The sequence below is a fragment of the Haliotis asinina genome, chromosome 10, assembly GCF_037392515.1.
Source record: "Haliotis asinina isolate JCU_RB_2024 chromosome 10, JCU_Hal_asi_v2, whole genome shotgun sequence".
Lineage (NCBI taxonomy): Eukaryota > Metazoa > Mollusca > Gastropoda > Lepetellida > Haliotidae > Haliotis > Haliotis asinina.
The window spans coordinates 31,535,094-31,558,048 of NC_090289.1; positions in this window are offsets into that span (position 1 = coordinate 31,535,094).

Sequence of the window (22,955 nt, forward strand, 5' to 3'; positions counted from 1 at the left end):
ACTATGTAATGGTTACCGCAATTTAAACAAGTTAATTGCTGTAAATATCGCTCTCACTGAAATCACTTGTGAGATTGGCCTCAGCCAAATGGCTCACGCTGCACGTGGTTAAACTGTTTGGTGGTGATCGCGATTTTACGAACGGTTCTGGTGACAACAGCGTGAAAATATAGAAATATTCAACAGTTGGAAACAGGCCGAACGTCGCCACCAGGATGCGCTAATCATGGGATTGAATCCCAAATTCACCTGAAAATGAATTTGGCCGAACACCAAGACGTGATCATGGACTCACTGCGTGGCAACAGTTTCACTGACATTCTTCCAACAAGGCCTTGTGGTTAACGGGTTTGCTCGTTACGCCGGAAGCCCGGGTTCGATTCCCCAATACAATATGTGAATCCCATATCTGGTATCCCGTCATGATATGGCGGGAATATTGCTAAAAGCGGCAAAAAGCCATACTCACTCACGCTTTCCAACATAAGCCTTAATACGTGGAACAAAACGTACACAACTGAGCAACACACAATACTGTCTTATCCCCAGCTATTGACCTCATACAATGCCATACCAATAACTGTTATAATAATGTGTGTTTTCATCTGCCTAACACACCGCTAGGAGAAGAAATTTTATCTTTTCATCCGATACATTTATTTCCTAGCTTTGATTAAAGAAGAAGAGAAGACAGACTGTGCAGTGGCTTTGTTTTAGCCGTCTCTTTGGTGCTCAGTACCGGCACAGAAGCTTCAGCACCACTCATTTAGCGCAGGGATGAGACTGTGACTGTATAGTCTGTACAGGTCATGACTCCTAATGTGAGCCTGGGGCCATGGGGTAGCCTAGTGGTAAAAGCGTTCGCTCGTAAAGCGGAAGATCCGGGTTCGAGTCCCCACATGAGTACAATATGTGATGTCCATTTATGGTGTCCTCCGCAGTGATACTACTGTAATGTTGCTAAAAGCGTGAAACTAAACCAACTCAGTCACTAATCTGCATATCTTTTGCAACGGACAATCAGCTGTTGCCTCAACCATAGGTAGGTTTCTTTTTATTTTTATGATATTAGTTTCTCAGAACAGAGGTGAGAAAAATACAACCTTCAGAAAGTCTCAAAGTTGACTCCACGTGACTGTAATTTCATCGTTCTATATTTCTTCAGGAAAACCTGTGCTATGAAATAGGTTAGCTCAGTGGAAATACTCCGTATTACGATCCCGTAGTGTTCATTTCTGAAATTTACAGAAAAACACTTCACAATAAAAAATATCAAAATGTAATAAACATGAGTTCTGGGACCTAATCTTTTTCAGAGGCTGTGCTCGATTATGAGTTCAGGAGATGTGTACAGAACCTGAAACTGTAAATCCCGGCCTGACACATATTCTAGACTTGGGTGGGCCGCCTTGGATGTATTTGTTTCAGGGTCTGTAAGGCAGATTGTGGTTGTGTGATATACTGTTGTAGCATTCAGGACAATACAGTTGCATTAAGTTATGACGTGGTTATAATATGGCACTTAAACTCTCTAACAGTGTCTGGTTTTAAAATTGTACGATTCTCAGATTTATGAACATGTCACAGGATTCAGCTGACGACTACGTTAATGATCGGCCGATTATATAAATGTGAAATGATGAGTCCATAATGTTTTGCTTTAAGTAGATTTGGTTGGGTTCGGGGTTTTTTTGGGGGGTTGGGGGGGGGGGGGGGGATTGTGTTTGTTCTTGTTTTTTGTTTTTTTTGGGTTTCTTTTGTTGTTGTTGTTTAGCGTTGCACTCATTAATATTCCGACTATACTGCCGCGGTTTGTAAAGGATCGTGTTTGGACCAGCTAATCCAGTGATCAACAGCATGAGCATCGATTTACCCAACTGGCATACGACAAGTGTCAGCCAGCTCATCTAGCCGGATCCCGTTAGTCGCTTCTTACGACAAGCATTTGTTGCTGAAGACCATTTCTGTTTTCCACGGGTCTTCTAGATTAAGTGACTTTGGATTCGCAGAATATTGTAGACTGTCAATACCCAGGGACGTACTCAACGATTTTAATGTGCATTTCTCTATTTTTCACACTGTGATTATCGGAGCGATGATATTCTATTATATGCCTTCAGTCAAACATTTTCCAGGAATATATGGTACCGGAGTTCAAGATTAATCTTCGAAAATTGTGCAGGAAACAACGGTTGAGTATTTATTCATGGGGAATTCCCTGGGGGTTCCCGAAATGTGAAAGCAGTCCCTTGAATGTTACTTCATTCAAAAAACAGCCGGAAAAACGCCAGCGTATGTCGGTCATGCGATCAGATTCTCTTCCAGTGGGAAATCAGCAAATCTTGTAAACATCACAGTAAAAATTATAAAAAAATATGTATTGTTTGAAGAAATCTGAGAACATATTTCAAGAGTTATTCTAAGAAAACATCGTCACCTTAAGGACGTGACTGGTGTAAATCTGCGGCTAGTTTGCTGACTGGGCTGTTAAGGAACTGTTAATCAGCATTGGAAGTGGAGTAAAATTATGTCAGATGTGCTCATGTGGCCGAATAAATTTCATTGCAGCTACAGCACATGTAAAGGATATGCTCAAATTAATCCCTAGGCTATTAGAAAGTTTGAGATGAAACAATCAAAATGCCTACATTTTGTCCTTTAACAAGTTGATCTGCTTTAGTGTCAAAGGAATTCGAGTTATGGATAGGTGTGCTCTGCACATGAAGGATTGGGTGAGAAGGATGTGTTGAGTATGTACGTAAGATTGTTTGACACTTTAAGAACATTTTAACGGTGTTAGAACCATTGACGACAAGTTTTATTTACACATTTATTTATACATTCATCAGTCGAAGAGTGTTCAGATTTCTTCCAGTCTACCACGTCTCCAGTCGGACAAGGGAGGCCCGTGCAACTGGATCACATGGGAACTACTTACTTTGTTCAAAAAGAACATATAGTAGAATAAATTAACATTGTCTTATCGAAAATGACACCCACTGGTATAGGAATGATTATGTCGCTAAATATTTACGGTATAAGTATCATACAACGAGCACATGGTATGATTATCAATCTTTTCTTATATTCGACACAACGATCTCACCCTTATCGTCTACTTCGCCATTAGCGCAACGTCTTGATATTGCTGGGTTAGTTTGCTGGGTTATTGCTGAAAGCGGCGCTCAATCACACACTCGCTCTCTCCAGCACCCACTCACCTAATGCAAGAATCCATTGAAAAGTCCACTCACTAACTCGGAAATGAAGAACGAAGAACATGGATCCGAACTCTTTTTCTGACCTTTAGGTAAAAAAAAGGAACTTCATCATAGTGAACTATATTAATTATATTATTACATGTTTATAAGATACATCCAAACACACTTGGGTCCTTTGAGCCAACTGTTTTCAGTCGATGAAATAAGCAAGGACGGTAAATCTTTTGAAAATGTGTGAACGTCAAGAACGGTAGGATCAAGTACCGGCAGAAAAGGGGTTTACTGGAACAAGCAAACAAAACCGAAAGACCATACATGGAGGCACGAATACCACACTACTGTATTACTGATGGATGCCCTTTATGTGTCACCTCAGAGTTTAATCATGGCAGGGACAACCTTGCAGGCGAACAAGAGCCGAAAGATCTGTCCCTTCAGTAACAAAATGTCCAATAACTGAGACTCTTACAGGCTGAGGGTGTGAATGAGTTTAGTTTTACCCCGCCTTTAGCAAAATATAAGCAATACCACGGCGGGGGATATCGCACATTTGTACACATGTTGGGAATCGAACCCGCGTCTTCGGCGTGACGTGCGAACGCTTTAATCGCTAGGCTACCCCACCGTTCATAGAGGTCGAGTAGTCATCGGTCGAGATTCTATTCTATTATGACAATGATTACTATCACAATTGTCAATGAAGATTATGTCAGCTCGTCCTGTTCCATAGCTTCGGAATCTGATAACACATAACATACATGTAATAATACCTAAAAAAACTCTCGGGATAACCTAGAGCTGTATGAAGCTGATCCAGAGAGACTTTCTAAACGACTATGGATGAGTATGGGTTCACCATGGGTTCTTCCACTCTGAAATCAAAACTCGGTGGAAGCATTTGACATTACCACAAGCACCACAGATGCATCAACAGTTGGAAGCATTTGACATTACCACAAGCACCACAGATGCATCAACTGGACATGGCACCCTTGTACTAGGATGCCGAGGGTGTCATCATGGCGGACGTTCTTCACAAAGTTCAGATGAAACATGGAGCACGTTACTGTACACCTTTTGGTAGTATTATGGGGAGTGAACTTAAGACGTGAGTGAGTGAGTTTAGTTTTACGCTGCACACAGCAATATTCCAGCTGTATGGCGACGGTCTGTTAATAATCGAGTGTGGATCAGACAATCCAGTGACCAACAACATGAGCATCGATCTGCGCAATTGGGAACCGATGACATGTGTCAACCAAGTCAGCGAGCCTGACCACCCGATCCCGTTAGTCGCCTCTTACGACAAGCATAGTCGCCTTTTATGGCAAGCATGGGTTGCTGAAGGCCTATTCTACCCCGGGACCTTCACCGGTCGAACTTAAGACGTGTGAAGCACAGAGAAGTTGTGCTGTTTCGACAGAACAAAATTCTAGGGCATAAAACAGTCAATACCATGGCCTAAGCCACGAGTGTGGCTTTGAAATCATTCAGCGCCAGTTGAAATAATCTGTTCTTCCTCTGTTAGATTTCCATCTGTTTCCAAACGTGATGAAGGTTCTAGCCACAACCAATTCCGATTGAGAGGAGCCTCGGAGAACCTTTAGAAGAACAAATGATAACACAGACACACCATCTCGTGGTTGGTCCAGAAATCGGTATGTGTGTGTGTGTGTGTGTGTGTGTGTGTGTGTGTGTGTGTGTGTGTGTGTGTGTGTGTGTGTGTGTGTGTGTGTGTGTGTGTGGTATGAGTGTGTGTGTGTGTGTGTGTTATATTTGTAACAGACGGTGCTTCGGGATTATTGTATTCTGCAGACACTAACACGATTTTTATTATTATTATTGCGATAGTTTGTAGCGGATACATCTCAGTGACAGGTACATTTCTTTCCATCATGTTTATGCATCACATATACTTCCCTGTGATATATATATATATACTTTATACCATGTTTGTGCATAACATGTACCTTCCTGTGACATACAGTCAAACCCCGTTGTGTCGAACTCGTCGGGTCCAAGGGGAAAGTTCGACTTATCCGAGTGTTCGACACATCCGTCAGCATTGAAAAGACCAAGAACCAATACGACCACGGTGCTTAACACATGGTTATTTTGCAGTAGGATACACATACGAACAATATATCTTTGCAATAAACGTTTACGGCAGTATTGATCTTTAAATTGCAACATGTACAAATGTAAATCAATTCGATCACTTTATTCGTCATGGCAAATAAATATGCATACAAACAGATAAGAACAAGAATAATTTAACAAACTCACAAGCGATCCCATTTAGAATGTACATACGCGTACATGTGGGGAATTTATCTCTTAAAAAAAATCCGAAATTACAGTCTGTTTGGCGTTCGGGCATGGCATCACAGCAGAATTGCTCAAAAAAGTTTCTTAATGTATTAAGCATTTTTAATCCATGTTTATGCCAAATTCAGTTGCAATTTCTGCTTTGGATTTTCCACCCGACTCCACAGCTATGACAGCCTCGTATTTTGTCTCTATTGTCTTCACAGATAATTTTCGCTTTTTAGGTGTAACATGCGATCCAGTTATCCCCCCGGGCTGATCGGGTCCCTCGCTGAATTGCTCTGCCATGTTACTAACCGTACTGGTTAAAAAAATTGATCCTTTCATGTTTGTTCATCACATGTACTTCCCTGACATATATACTTTATATCATGTTTGTGCTTCATATATACTTTATATCATGCCTTTACATCATAAATACTTTCCCGTGACATACATACTTTATATCACGCACGCTTTGAAAACGATTATTCTCCGAGGCAAGTATACATTACATACCTCATTTGTACATAAGATATCTTGTGATCGAAGTACATGCATATGCATGATATCCATCGCCGTGTTTGTTACATCCCATCGGACATACAGGCAAATTATATATGAGTCTTAATTATTTTTTGCAAGTAAAACATTATATAATGTGGTATGAAATGAAATATAATAGCTTTAAAGCGGGAATAAAACACATTTAAAGAAAATTAACAATCATGACCTGGTATATTTACCATATATCACTGCCCTCCAAGAAGAGAAAAAAATTACCCAAAGTAACAGTGATCTGTTTTCAACCCGGACCTGCAATAATGCATCTCTGTCATTATTTGCGCATCAGTTTGCAACTTAAACAGTTTGTAGACGCATCAATATTGATTAAAGTCTGATAAGTGGTATTTTAGGCTTGATATATAAGCGAATTGCCAGTGATGGTTCCGATTTATACACATTATATTAAAGTTACAAATCTGGAGTCCATCACAGTGCATAAAATCATCACTTTGGTAACAGCAACTTATAATTTAGTCCAGTTTCATTAACAGTTAATTCCACTTAGTCACGTCATGGACATACAAATTTAACGTTTTCCTCTGCGAGTGGGATGTTACGTATTTCATCAACGACAACTGGATTTTCTTTGTGAAAATAATTTTTAAACATGATCATATACATATCAACAAGTTGCAGTAAACAGACAGTTTGAGTTTCTGACCCAAGTTCTAAAAGCTAGATGTATCTGAGAACAGAACTAGATACAAGGAACAGAGTCTTTCAGTAAGTGTTTAAAGTATCTGCAAAAAACAGGTGTTGCACAAATACTTGCAAGGCCAATTCAGTTCAAACTGATTTTCAGCAACAACACACACGATCAACACGTTTGCAAATACAGCCAGTATGACTTTTATGACCGACGTCTTCAACTCCGTACACCTAGTAGTATCTGTGTATATAATAATGACAGAAGGACTGATTTAAACACAATTACAAACAAGGATTTCAAGTGACACGGCCGTTCTACGTGCATTCAGGATATCTGCAAAAATATGTTAGCGTATCCTTTCCCTGTCTTCAGAAACACATGCAAAGGAAAGTCAGTCGACAAGATATGATGTACGTTATATCAGACATTTTTGACACCAGTGAAATAAACTGAAAAACTGGGACTCAATATATTGAATCAACTGGAAATAGTCTGTCCACATGAAAGCAAAAAGTTAAATTGTCGTGGCCTTACCTACATGCCGTGGAACAGCCGGGTGATAGGGTTCTGTATAGAAAATACCTAATCTGGGTAGTGAATCCTTGTGTGTTTTAATTAACCAAATGTCTTATTGTTTTTCTTTCATGAAAGAAGCAAATATTCTGACGCAAGCCATTTTACCTCGCATATCACCGCGAACAGCCTTGATCGTGAAAAGAGAGCCTGATTTTATTAGATTTATGAAATGAGATAGCCTAATTAACAACGGCTATATGCGTCGAGTGACAGTAAATTTTAACCATGGTTGCAAGTTACGACTCTCTGAAATAGAAATAATTTTATCTGAAGAGAAAATGACTGAAAACCTATTTGATTAAAAAGATTGAAAGATTGACGTCGGATGAGAGCATGGCATTTTATCATTTTGTTTTGATCCTCGCGTCATGCAAAAATATAAAAATAGACATGCATCTGCATCTTTATTGCAGCAATTCAACTACCAGGTAATTAACCAGCTCGCGAGACAGCTTCCTCACTTCAAAACACGAGAGAGCAATTGAATTTCGAACAGAATGGCTCAGTATTTACGTATACTTGAACCCCGAAGGTCGTTATCTTAGAAGAATTTTAGCTGTACATAAAATAATGCTAGGGACATAGTATACCGTGTCTGTGAAATGAAGAAAGATAACGTTAAAAATGATCCTAATCAAAGTATACACATGGGAAAAAGAATCGCAACATATACGCGTAATGCCCATATGCCATATATGTCTTGTGTTTGTTTGTATGACCATTTTGTCTCTTCAGGAGCACAGAGTGTTGAGTTTAGACATGCAACGATGCAGACGTGCATCGTATTAATCACAAGAGGCAGTGGGGTAGCCTAATGGGGTCACGCTGAAGACCCAGGTTCGCTTCCCCACATGGATACAATGTGTGAAGCCCATTTCAAATTTCAGTAAAATGTAATCGATCGATAACTTGGATAGTCAATTAATTTCGTTGTTGATGACGATGACAAGTTATTGGTGCTGGTATGCCATTGAGGACAACTTGCGAGATAAGTTGGATACCACCCATCGACTAGTAGCCGGGAAATATTAACATTCCACCTCGAGCAATGACTAATACGGAGGATATAACCCTTCGAGATTGTCGTTTGTCCAAAAGTAAGGTAGAAACCACGTAAAATCCGTTGGGTATAGACCACTGGCAAAGTGTAGCGCAAATGGGGTTGCGTAGCATAGAAAATATGATACGTCTACTTACATGCGAGCGGAGCGAGCAAAGGTTGGCAACGTACTTTCCTCGCTTTGGATAAAAAATATTTTCCATGTCAAAATAAAGTATCGCCAACATCAAAGGTGCACTCCCATTTCCTCATTTGGTTGTGCTCTCAGATTTCCTGCCCCGTGTTTAATAATTACTCACGTGAAATATGTTTTATTCTACATTTTAAGCACCACTCCTGGTATTCAGATCGTTCTTCGCCTCCATTACCCCTGCAAACTTCCGGTTGAACGAAGTGACGGAACAAGAATAAGCCGAAATTAAGAAGAAATACCATATTGCTTAAATTTTATCATGAACCTGTTGGAGTTTATTTGTCTTATCTGCCGTCGCTATTGCCAGAATTTTTGTAACGTTTATTCTACATAAACGTACTTATGGCGTAATGGGCGAATGAAGCAGGGGAGGTAACTGTACATATTCAACATGGAATAATACCCTCCTGTTTCTTCACTCCGTCGAGTGAGTAATTATTCAACACGGGGCAGGAAATGTGAGAGCAGGGCCCAATGAAGAACTGGGTGTATACCTTTGATGATGGTGATATTATATTTTGCCATTAAAAGTATTTTCGAACCGAAGCGAGGAAAGTACGTTGCCAACCTCTGCTCGCTTCGCTCGCATGTAAGAAAACTGGTATTTTCTCTGTGCTGCGCAACCCCATTTGCGCTGCAGTTTGCCTGTGTATAGACCCATTCCACCTATCAGATGTCTGTTGCTATCCACAGAGCACAAGGCAACATGGCGAGCTTGCTGTCAAGCACCACTTCGCTATACTGAGGTGGGTTAAGGCTGGGGTGGTTTGTGGATGGTGTATGAGTGCTTCACACATGACTGTAAAGTGTCTAAGAAGTCTTGACGATCAGACAAAATAAGAATGGACAACAGTTCTTAACTGAGTCCTAGACAGGCAGGCTTGTCCCTCAGCTCGATGACCATTCTCTGAACATAAGGCCAGTCCTCACGAACGACAATTCTGAGCCACATCGTGCAAGTGCCGTTGGTGATTGCTTTCGTCAGGAGGCAGCAGCAAGTCCACCTTGGCTCGCCAGGAATCCAGAGCTCAAATGAACAGATGGCTTAATATGTTTGGAACGTTATCGGTCTCAGAATACGCCAGAGAGATTCCAGAGTCCAAATGTTTGATACATTAGGTGAGGTTGTTCATGAAGAATATAAAGCATTACATTTGTACATCAACGTCAAAATCAAGATGGACGAGGGTCATGGATGTTACTGCGGTGGTTACGCTAATTATTGACATTGTCCTCGGTTATTGAGATTACTTTAGAGTTGCATGCCAGAATCATGAAAATGATCGCACTTGTTAACATCATATCACTATTATTTAGGTTTTTAGCTTATTCAGCTAATACGTTATTCGTTCGTGTTGCCTTTAGTTTTGTAATTGTAAGTTCAGTTTATCCACATCAAGTTGAATTGGGGTTTAGATAGGTTTCGATACTACAGACACTAGTAACTTGTGGATACTATGAAAAATGTTGGTTGTTACGATACTTTTGTCCATGAATATATATAAAACAAACGTTTACTGAAACGTAGCTGCAGCTACCTGTTGCATGAACAGTATACCCAGTGCCCACTGCTATTTATGATTATAGTCAGTGGGTCAGTGAGGTTAGTAAGTATCAAGTAATATCTCGACAGGGACATCAGAAATTGGACTTCACACTTTAAACCCATATAGGGAATCGAACCCGGGTCTTCAGCGTGACGAGCGAACGCCTTAACCACTAGGCTACCCTTCACATCTTATTAATGACTATAGGTGTCACGTGACATCTCCGTCTCCATCTCGTGTGTACATACGGTGTACTCTCAAGTCACCTTCTGTAGCTTTAAATATAACAGATGAATTTGTGTTTCAGATATCAGTCATCTCGATATATTTATAGAAGAGGAATTACAAGATAACGCACAGTGTAATATGCTGTCTGTTTGATGAATATTTGAGCTGTCACATTAAGCATGCAGTAAGTCAGTCGCTATCCATGAGGATTGAGAAACAGTTATATATATAGCCGAAGTAATTTTAGCTTTTCCACCAAATATATTTAGGTAAATATACACGGTGGCATGGGTGGTTCCGTTATTATCACTTAACAGTGGTACAGCCCTACAAGACAGCCCTACAAATAAAGATACATTTTTGGGTATATTTAGCGTCACTGCTATCAACTGACACATTGAGGTAAATATTTCACGGTACACATTAGTATCACTGCTACCAATCCACTCCTTAAGTAAATATTAACGATGGTACATTAAGGGTCACTGTCACTACCTGGCATCTTGAGGTAAATATTTCACGGTACACATTAGTATCACTGCTACCAATCCACTCCTTAAGTAAATATTAACGATGGTACATTAAGGGTCACTGTCACTACCTGGCATCTTGAGGTAAATATTTCACGGTACACATTAGTATCACTGCTACCAATCCACTCCTTAAGTAAATATTAACGATGGTACATTAAGGGTCACTGTCACTACCTGGCATCTTGAGGTAAATATTTCACGGTACACATTAGTATCACTGCTACCAATCCACTCCTTAAGTAAATATTAACGATGGTACATTAAGGGTCACTGTCACTACCTGGCATCTTGAGGTAAATATTTCACGGTACACATTAGTATCACTGCTACCAATCCATTCCTTAAGTAAATATTAACGATGGTACATTAAGGGTCACTGTCACTACCTGGCATCTTGAGGTAAATATTTCACGGTACACATTAGTATCACTGCTACCAATCCACTCCTTAAGTAAATATTAACGATGGTACATTAAGGGTCACTGTCACTACCTGGCATCTTGAGGTAAATATTTCACGGTACACATTAGTATCACTGCTACCAATCCATTCCTTAAGTAAATATTAACGATGGTACATTAAGGGTCACTGCCACTACCTGGCATCTTGAGGTAAATATTTCACGGTACACATTAGTATCACTGCTATCACATTGATGTTCATGCTGTTGATTCACTGGAATGTCTGTGCCAGACTCGAGTATTTACAGACCGCCGCAAAATAACTACAGTATTACTGAGTGCGGCGTAAAACTACACTCATTACTAACATTCGACCTCTTAAGGTAAATATCAACGATGCTGCCTTAAGGGTAACTGCTGCCATCCGACACCTTAAGGTACATGTTTCATGGTACAGTTAGCGTCACAGCTAAAATCCGACACCTTAAGGTAAATATTAACGATGCTGCCGTACTGGCCACTGTTGTTACCGGATGCTTTAAGGTAAATATTACCAATGGTGCATTTAGTGTCACTAACACAACCGGACACTTAGGGTAAATTTTCACAGTAGTGCATTAAGTGTCATCAGGCGCAGGAAGGTAAATACTTACAAATGTTATTGATTTCAGACCTACAAACCAAAACCTGGAGAAGAAATATTATGTGTGGCACGTGTTATTTAACTGTTACCTTGGGCGTCTGTTGGTACCAGTCATTAAAGTATTGGTGTTTTGGTTGCCCATTCGTCATGGCTAGAGCCAGGCATTTGCAGTGCTGTAGGTGACAGCCATTACATAACATGTTTATATCACGATCATTAAATGCTGCTTTAAAATGGCTCTCACGTACTTTCATATATTCCATTGCCAATCTCGGGAACATTCCCAGGGTTTGTTTGATATACAGCGTTGTTGATTGAAAACCTTATGAAAATGTCTCTCGGTGAATGAACAGGGCCTACTGGCGTCTATTGTATAACGCTCAATGGTGATTACAAAGAGATCGAAGATTGGAAATCTATGACCAAAATGAAAACTAGTCTATTCAGTGACGCAGAATCAAGGCGGCTCTAGCTAATGAAAGTATTAGCCCCGTCCACATGCTGCTCTCGTCGTGTGCGCGCCCCATGATGTGAATCGTGTCTACAGAAGAATAAAGCTGAAATCCTTTGATATTTGAAATGGTCTAGATTAATTATTGATACCTCACGAAACAGTGCTAAGATACAAACTCTCGATGACGGATTCTCCGTGCACAAGCACGCAATTGTAGTTACGCGCATGCTATTCATTTCAGTGGTAAAAGTGGGTTTACATGTCATTATAATAACACTTAGGTTTCGAAAATGAAAATGGGAATTGCCTTGGTGTGATAATGCAATTTGTTCAAAGGGTTTCTGAGGCTGTAGGATCCCTGTACCATTGTCTTGTACGAGTGAGTGAGCGAGTGAGTGAGTGAGTTGATATTTATCGTGACATCGGCAACATTTCCATCATGTCGTGAACAATTAATTGTCAGTAAAGATCAAGCGTATTAGAAGCTATAAAACTGTTTACGAGGAACAGTAAAACTGCTAGTGTATCACATATAGTGATATAAAACTAGCATGTAACTAAAATCTTACTATAATGCAAGACAAAACGATATACTGGGCAATGAATCACCAACAACTGAAGGTAGCTAAATCACCATAATAGGGACCATTGGGACTTACAGTGCCTTTGCTACTTGGACTGCTCTTGTAAGAACTGCTTATACTGAAAATCAGATGATCGTGGCACTGGCAAACCAACATCGTCTTCAGAACGAAAGAAAGGTTCACTGTACGATAACGGTATATTTGTTTTTTTTGCCTTTGCGTTAATTGTGTCCCTGGTGTGCCGTATGAATGGTATTCGCTATGTATAGAAAGATGGTGTCACCCAACGAGCGCCTTTGCACTGACAGTGTCATCGATATGCAGGATGAATGGTAGGGGTGACCATACAGAACCTTTCATTTACAGGAAATTGGCTTCCTCTGTTGGTGGCACCAATAAACCGGAAAGATGCCATGTCAATGACGTCACGAATACACAGTGCACTTGTACTGTTGGTCTCACTCATATACCGGCGATTGGTATCCTGTGATGGTGCATCGATATACAGCAAAACTACATTTGCAATAACCGCGTTTCAGATATGTAGGAAAAATGATTTTGCTCAGATGGTTTCCCTCATGCAAAAGAAAATCATCTCTGATTGCTCAAATGATGGGCATGCAAGTTTGTGCTGCTCTTCTGATGTTGTCCAAGCATTTTCGTGGCGATGCATGTCATGGCAGATGTCCAGATTCCTGTCATGAAACTCATGATGTCCTTTATCACGCTGAGTGTATGTGGCCATTGATCGGTCCGGTATATCGACTCAAACGTGTAATCATATTTCATGCCCGCCGAACGCTGTCGCAGATATTCAATAAACATACTATATTTTCCAGCAGCCAGTAGCACCGGACCACAAATGAGCATGACTGTTATTGAGGGAAGTTAATCATAACAAAATCAAAGTTGTACCCCAATCAATACAGAGTTTGAGGACTTAGCAAGAAGTCGTACTATTAAGTCATCTATACAGGTGAAAGTGCGAGCCAATTATAGCGACAAGGCTTATTATTAAAACATCAACGAAAGTGGAAGAGCATGTCATTGTCTCCTCCGAGTCATATTATTACCGCATCTATAATAATCAGAGTGCGAGTCCTTTTTATTTGCAAATCCTATCATTAAAACATCAATATAAATGCGCGTTGATGATAGTAATGACAGACCTTATGATATTGCATCCATCAAGCGATACAGAAAAGTCCATGGCTGAATGAACATACCGATAAACAATTAATACATCTGAACATTTTGATGTGATGGAGGCACCAGGCATACAGCGCATGCAGTGATCGCATGTTAGAGCAACATAGTTTCCCAACGGTATTTTCTAACAGACACATATTTTTGCTTTTCTCACTTTCGGACCCATACTGTCAGGGTTTAGGAAGTGCTGATATCTAGTGCCATGTACGTCAACGTGCATGCGCTTTCCTTCGTTTTCAAGCTTGTGTTACATTACTGTCTATGTACCAGCTAGTGTTTCGTATTTATTACCCACTTAGCGTTATGTATCTATTCACTGGGTTTAAAAATTTCATATACAAGATACCCAGATCAACCAGCTGGGTGTTTAATGTCCATTAAGCAGCCTGTGTTTTGTATTTCCCAGCCGGCTACTTTTATCTGTTTATAAAAAGTGGATGCATTTATTAACTAGCAAGTGTTTTAGGTCAATTAGTCTGCTTGTGTTTTGTGTTCACTAGCCGGCTAGCTTTATCTGTTGAAAAACAAAAAACAAAAACAATAAAACGCTCGTGCTGCAATAAATGTGTTCTGCATTTATTAATCAGATAGTGTTTTCTGTCTATTAAGCAGATTGTGTTTTGTATTTACTAACCGGCTAGTTTTATCTGTTTAAAAAGTGGATATATGCGTTTATTTACCAGCTAGTGTTTTCAGCTGCTTGTGGTTTGTATTTATTAACCGGCTAGTTTTATCTGTTAAAGAAAGTGGGGTTATGCATTTATTAACCAGTTACTATTCTCCATTTATTAACCAGCTTGTGTTTTGTATTTACTAACCGGCTAGTTTTATCTGTTAAAGAAAGTGGGGTTATGCATTTATTAACCAGTTACTATTCTCCATTTATTAACCAACATGTGTTTTGTATTTACTAACCGGCTAGTTTTATCTGTTAAAGAAAGTGGGGTTATGCATTTATTAACCAGTAACTATTCTCCATTTATTAACCAACATGTGTTTTGTATTTACTAACCGGCTAGTTTTATCTGTTAAAGAAAGTGGGGTTATGCATTTATTAACCAGTAACTATTCTCCATTTATTAACCAGCTTGTGTTTTGTATTTACTAACCGGCTAGTTTTATCTGTTTGATAACAAGCTGGTCTTATGAATTTGTTAACCAGCTAGGGTTCTCTATCTAGTGTTCTATGTCTATTAAGTCGCTAGTGATCTGTATCAAGTTACGAGCTAGTGTGATCAATTTATCAACCAGTGGGCGTATTGTTCTGACGTTGTGTCAGTTTTCTGCTTCGTATACGTAACGCATAGTGTCATCGCATGCACGTTTAATACCACATCTCGTAACATGACCATGCCAGACAAAGCGATATTCTATTACGTCCAGAAATACCCACACGTGTTGTGTTAATTAAGCTTGCATGAATCTAGTCCAGCGTTTCATGTGACAGCCCTGGCTGCAAGACGGCCCATATCAAAGCCAAGGAGATGCCAATGCATATTTCCCTGCAATATCTCCAGCTGTCTGCTTGATTCTCTACTTAGACCGGGATATCAGCAGAGGTCAGGCTTCGCGTGTTTGTTCCATGGCGATATGTCTGCTCATATGTTCAAATGGAGAAGTGAGATTTCAGCATACATCGATATCAATATCACTGCTCTTGAATATAATGTCCTTACTCGTATCAAGATACTCCGTCGACAGAGCCATGTTAGGAGGCAAAACTCTACTTGAAAGTTATGTTTGGCGGGTAACGCAAAATCAATGTGTTCCTCTTTTCAGAGACCAAAGCACGTTTTTCTATATCGCAGATATCGGTCACAGTGACGATAACCTGTCTAACGAATACCGTCCTATGGGGCTAGTCAACAATATTCCAGCTAAAGGGAGGCGGTCTGCAAACAATCGCGTTTGGACATGGTAGTCCGGTGATGAACAGCGTGAACAACGATCTACGCAATTGGGATCCGTGAGTGAGTTTAGTTTTACGCCACTATTCCAATAGCCGCATTTTCGCGGCGGGGGAGACCAGAAATAAGCTTCACACATTGTACCCAGCCGAACCAGGATCCTCGGAGTAAAGAGTGAACGCATTAACCACTACGTTTCTCCACTGCCTTCAAGGTACGAAGACAAACATCAACCAAGTCAGCGAACCTGACTACCCAACCCCGTCAGTCGTCTATCGTCTATTATGACATGCATGGCTAGCTGAAGATCAGTTCTAACCCGGATGTTTTCATGGGGTATGGCATTTACCTTACCAGTATCTTGATCAGTTTCCTAATGCCGATGTATCGGAATATTTGCTCTGATTGGCAAAATGAAATCATGGCAACTCGGCAAAACAAGTAGTTTAACGTGAGCCGATTTCATTCAGTAGCCAGTAAGTAGCTAATTCAATTCCACCTGTGTACCCCAATGCATTAGAAGGCTAGCGAAACTCCCTCATTTGTTTCACATTTAGGCCTCTACACCAAGCTCCAGATTAAAAAAAACCCTCTGAACATCTATGCGACGCGAAGGATTATGTCAACTTTCAAACAGTCAGTCTTTCCGTTGTATTGAGGAATACTCCAGAGGTTTTCTAGCTCCAGGCCTTTACATTTCAGAACTTAAGGGCATAATTAATAATGCTCTTTTTGCCAACAGTTCAAAGAGAGTCATTAGAATCTTTCTGAAAACCACCGTTTGATCAAGGTTGAAAACGTCTGAGCTTTATGCTAGTCATGTAGAGGACGTTTTCACATTTGAGAAAAAGTATATCTGATATTATTCGTTATTTTGACGTGTGTCTTATGGTCCATATTTTCTTTTCAGGTGACCTACTAATAGTCTTCGGCTGGCCTTCGGTGCACAGTAAGAATTCCGTACAACTATATCATTTTCTTTTCTGTGACTATAACATGTTTTTGAGTATAAAGGAGGTGTATGTCAATCCATCCTTCAGTCATATTTAAGGTAGATAGCTATTCTTGCTTTAACTGAAGAAGCTGTGGATGTCTCCAGCACATGGGCGCATGCCTATAATATATGATTTATGTACCCAAATATCATTATCTTTCCTGTCACTAAAACATGTGACTATTAAGCATATGACTGTCAGTGCATCCTTTAACAAGAAAAAGTTTTGTCAAGTAGAACAACCATTACCATTAACTGTTTAGCACCAGGAAAAACAGGGATCTGAACAACAGACCATTGTGAACTGTATGACTAAACCGTGTTCGGATGTGTCATGAGACATGAGAAGAGTTACCGATTCACTAACTATAGGTTGGAAATTCAGTCAGGTAAAGGAGACAAGGAATGGTTCAACTGGGTAAGTGAGATGTTGAAAACAACCTTGTATGCTTGAGTGAAAAGACACAGGAAAGTCCAAAATATATATCCGCCTTGTGAGACACCACAAAGAGAAAGAGAAACTGCATTTGAAAGAGGTTAATCCTTTACAAGGGGATTGCCATGTCCCCTACCCTTCTCTCAAAAAAAACCCAAACAAACACACACACACACACACACACACACACACACACACACACACACACACACACACACACAAACACAAAAAAACAAACACAAAAAAAACAAACACACACACATACGAAACAAAACAAGCAAAAATAATTTTAAAAAAACAAAAGAGTGTGAGACAAAGAATATGTGAATATTACAGTTGATAGATATAAATGAATAAGTATTAGGTTGGTTGAATAATGGACCATATTTCAATAGAATCCAGTAGAGGGTGAGTGCACCCTTCCAAATGATATGCAAAAATATACCATATTCAAATGTGTAGAATTATGTAAATATTCCTGACATGTTTTCTTTCTTTCTTATTCAATTCACCCGTGAAGGTCACGGGGTAGTTTTCCGCCACACCCAGCAATATTCCAGCTATATGGCAGCAGTCTGTGAACAATCAAGTCTGGACCAGACAATCCAATGATCAACAACATGAGCATCGATCTGCGCAGTTGGGAACCGCTGACATGTGTCAACCAAGTCAGCGAGCTTGACCACCCGATCCCGTTAGTCGCCTCTTACGACAAGTATAGCCGCCTTTTATGGCAAGCATGGTTTGTCTCTTTTTGTAAGGACACGGGCCCAAGATGTAAGAAATAACACTGTGTATTTGTTATGGTGTTCCTGGATATTGTAGGAAAAGGTTATTATAGTTATTAGACCTTACTTTGATGAAGAATGCTGGTGCTGTTGTCAACATTGTGAATGTTTGGGGCTTTCTAACACATCCTTTGTGCATCCCTCTGGAGTCGCTGTGAAATAATTTGTATTCTTAACGAGAGTATTGAAATAGCTGTATCGACATTTTATGTTCGCCAGCCTGATTCACCATCCGGAGCATAATCTGCTGGAAAGCCTATACAGCGAAACATAAAACCCCCTTGTTAAACTACGACTCGGGGTATTTAGATGGACAAATTGGGAAAAGTATATTTGTTTCTTCAAGAAGTGATTTCGCTCTGATTCGTTCTGTGTCCGTCTTTTATGAACTAACATTTCCATGCAAAGATGGTGATTTAGATAATGAAATCAATACCAGCATGTACCTTTTGTACAAAAAGTGTAAAATATTAAAGAATTTCCCACTGAACTGTGGCGAATTTCCACATATCGTCGAAAATTGATGAAATATTTCGTGATGCTCAGGACGTGAAGTCCCCTGGGGAAGGGGGAGGTTTTGGAGGAAGATTTAAAGGTAATCAATTGCAACTAGGGATATTCCAATAGCTGCAGATGAAAGCTGAAAGCTGGGTGAAATTTGAAATGTAATTAGGTTCTGGAAGAACATATGACTGACAGCTAATGTGTTCTATAAAATTGAAAATGCCTGACATTTGCACCACGTCGTCGTCTCCAAGGTAGGAGATATGTCCCAGGGGGACGGTTACATCCATGCCATTGCAAGGCAGATAATATGGCTGGTGGGAAAATTAAAGTTTTTCTTGTCAGTACTCGTAAATAACGATACAAATACTTCAGGCTGGAGCAGACATCAATATTTATGGTGCACATATTTCGTGAGTAATGTTTCTGTTTAAGTTCTAGCAAACAAGGTTGCTGGAAATATGAAATTGTGACGGCTGTTTCTACCTTCAATCGATACATGTACTTGTGGTAGTGATCTCATCGCCTTGGTTGTTGTTACATCAAGCTGGTCTTTCCAAACTGTTCGTTAGGTAATTCAAGACTCGCTGGTGACATTTACTTCATTAATGCGTCAATACGTCAAACAAGAACTTGTAGGAATCGATAGGTAAAACGATGACCTTTCTGTATAACTATTGTATTAACTTTGTACGTGTGCTTACATATGTGATGTGTTGGGCTGAACACAGTTTTGAGTTCTCCTGTCAGTGTCTGTATGTCTGTACGCCATTGTTCGGTTTGATGTACTATGCAGTGACAACTGGTGCCACATACTAGTATTCGTGTAAGGTTTCAAACATGGGATTGATGACTGGATTCTCTGGTCCAGACTCGATTATGTACAGACCGCCGTCATATAGCTGGAATATTGCTGAGTGCGGCTTAAAACTAAACTCACTCACTGCCGCAACTGGTGCAACAAACATTTGTTAGGTTTCAAATACCCCCCTGCATAGGCTATTGCTCCAGCTGGTGACACATATATTTGTTCGGTTTCAAATACCCCTATGTATAAGCTATTGCTCTAGCTGATGACACATATACCTGTTCGGTTTCAAATACCCCTATGTATAAGCTATTGCTCCAGCTGGTAACACGTATTGCTGGAAGGTTTCAAATACGCTCCTATGTTAGCTATTACACCACACTCTTTCATAGCCACAACTCGCCATTTTGTTCGTTCATTTGGGCACTGATCACTGGATTGTCTAGTCCAGAATTGATTGTGTTCTTATAGCTCGAATATTGCTGAGTGCGACGTAACACAGCAATCCAAACCAAATCCGGTTTTGCGTTGGATCATGCATATTCAGCATGACACAGGAAGAGAAACCTTCACCTTGCTAGTACTGAAGCAACTGTGAATGTTTTTTTTTAAGTTTGATACATGAAAGATTAAGTCAGATGCGTATGGTTCCTTGTTTTTGTCGTTTGTATGGCGCCAGCGAGATTTCGCTCTGACTCCAGTGTTCTCTCTGTTACCCCTTGATTCTGTAGTTTGTCAAGACAATCACGACATTGAGAAACAGTATTCTCGTAATCTAGCACACCGAGAAGTAGGGATGGGAGAACTCGTTGTGTTGGTGGTTCTGTATCACAGTATTATGGTAGTGGAGCGAGTGAGTGTGTTTAGTTTTCACTCAGCAATATCCCAGCTATCTGGATATGAATAATAGAATCTAAACCAGACAATCCAGTGATCATGATCTTCGCAGCTGGGGTACGATGACATGTGTGAACCAAATTAGCGAGCCTGATCACCCAGTCGCTTCTTACAACAGACATGAGCTACTGAAGATCAATTCTAACCTGGATCTTCAAGGGTTATGGTGGTGGAAGTAGTGATAGAGTAGTGAGTGGTGAGGATGATGGACAGATTATTGATGGCAGTGGCGTTGGTGTTGCTGCTGGTGCTGATGTCGGTAGCAAGAGGAGAGAAGAGGGCAATAAGTCTGATGTGATGGTGTTGCTGCTGGTGCTGATGTCGGTAGCAAGAGGAGAGAAGAGGGCAATAAGTCTGATGTGATGGTGTTGCTGCTGGTGCTGATGTCGGTAGCAAGAGGAGAGAAGAGGGCAATAAGTCTGATGTGATGGTGTTGCTGCTGGTGCTGATTATTATGCTGCCGTTGAAGTAATATCCGATCCCGTTAGTCGCCTCTTACGACAAGCATGGTTTCCTGAAGACCTGAATCTTCAAATCATGAGCATCGGTACCCGCAAAAGGGATACGATAATATGTATCAGCCAAGTTAGTGAGCCTCTTACGAAAAGCATGGTTGCTGGAGTCCAATTCTAACTTGGATCTTCACGGTTCGAGGTGCGGAAAATCGTTGATGTATGTAGTGTTGGCAATGACTGTAAAGATGTAGATATCATTAGAGAATTCTCAGTTCGTGCTTCGTGTGACGGTATTGTCATTATAGGCAATATTATTGGTGTCTGATGTAACTGGAAGTGGCAGTGGTCATGGTGAAGACATCTGTACTCAGCCTGCAAACAGATGGAATTGGTAGGTCGATTCTGATGCTGATTCACTGACTCACTACAACATCCTATGTGACTGGAGCGTTCCTGCATGGTCCCGTGCAGGGCAAAGGAATACAGGCGCCTTTGATGTAAGAGTAGTCGGTTGAGCGAGAATCTGGAGGAAATTGCATTACATCATTGTGACTGCATCTGCTCCTGGGAACTCATTAGAGTCACGATCATGACTTCCTTGAGCGTGCCTTTCTTGAACCCTTTCGATTCGATATTATGTTTAGTAGAGCTGCAAAGCTACTTTATAAAGGAACACTGTTGAAATGTTATCGAGTGGGTTTGGACGTGATTCCGTGTCGATACAAATAGATCATATTTTGGAATTAGGTAGAGACGCGGATCGGGTGCTTCAGCTTGCTGCTGTCGTAACTGCGTTCTGGAGTCAGTGGACTCTGCAAAAGTTACCTAATTGTATTGCCGTTTCATGTCGATCTGGGCAATGTAAGCTCGGACCATGACTCCTGAGTGTCCACATCGCATTCATGTACTGGCGCACATTTACACAGTGATTAACATCACGTTCTATGCTCACAAAAGTTTTGTTTGCCAAACATGGACCATAGTATGCAACTGTGTGACTTCGATCAGCGGAGTGAGTGACTTAGTGAGTGAGTGATTGAGTGAGTGAGTGAGTGAATGTCAAATGTGTGAAATTCGATCTTTTACGCAGCATTTAGCAATTTTCCAGCAAGATCACGGCGGAAATGGGCTCCACACATTGTACCCATTTGGAGAATCGAACCCGTATCTTCGGCGTGGTGAGCCAACGCTACCCCACCGCCCCTAGTCGTACGAGGTGACCAAATGCATTGGGTGGTACTATGACCTTGGTACTATACCGACCTTGGAATCGGTGTTAGGATTGCTCTCTGCCACGTTTTCTTCTCGTAAGACTATGGTCATAGCAAATCGGTGACATCCTGGCAGCTGCATCCAAATGTTACATTTTGTTTAAGTGGGAGCCGTCATACATATAACGCTGAAAGAACAAACACACAAAATCAACGAACACAGTTGAGTGTCGTAGACTGAAAGAAGCGCTTGCCCCTAGGACTGATAAAAGGTGTTTTTTTTTGCGTTTGTCTGCAATTGCGTTGGATCTGAACCAGAGGTCAAAGTAACCGAGATCAGTGCAGACACTTCTAACACCGTTGGATAGTGAGCGCCTCTTTGGCATGTACAGGACCGCTCGCAGAACAGGGTTAGAAAGAGTGGTATTGTTGCACGCACATATTTCCCCTTTCTGTGATTTTGTGAACTTGATGACCAAATGTTGTTTTTCACATTTTGATGTATGTAAATCTTGATTGGATATGTACATGAAAGAGCAAGTAGACTGGCAAGCACCGATTTCTAATATTTTCTGGAACTTTGGTCAACAAAGACGGAATATAGGAAACAGGCACAACATACACCAGGTTTAAACATGAAAGTACTTAATAACGTACCTATGTGTTTAGTAGTAGTATTCATACTACTGCTACCTCCACTTGAGACTACTGCTACTCCTCCTACTACTACTGCTGCTGCTACTACTATTACTGCTTCTGCTGCTACTACTACTACTACTACTA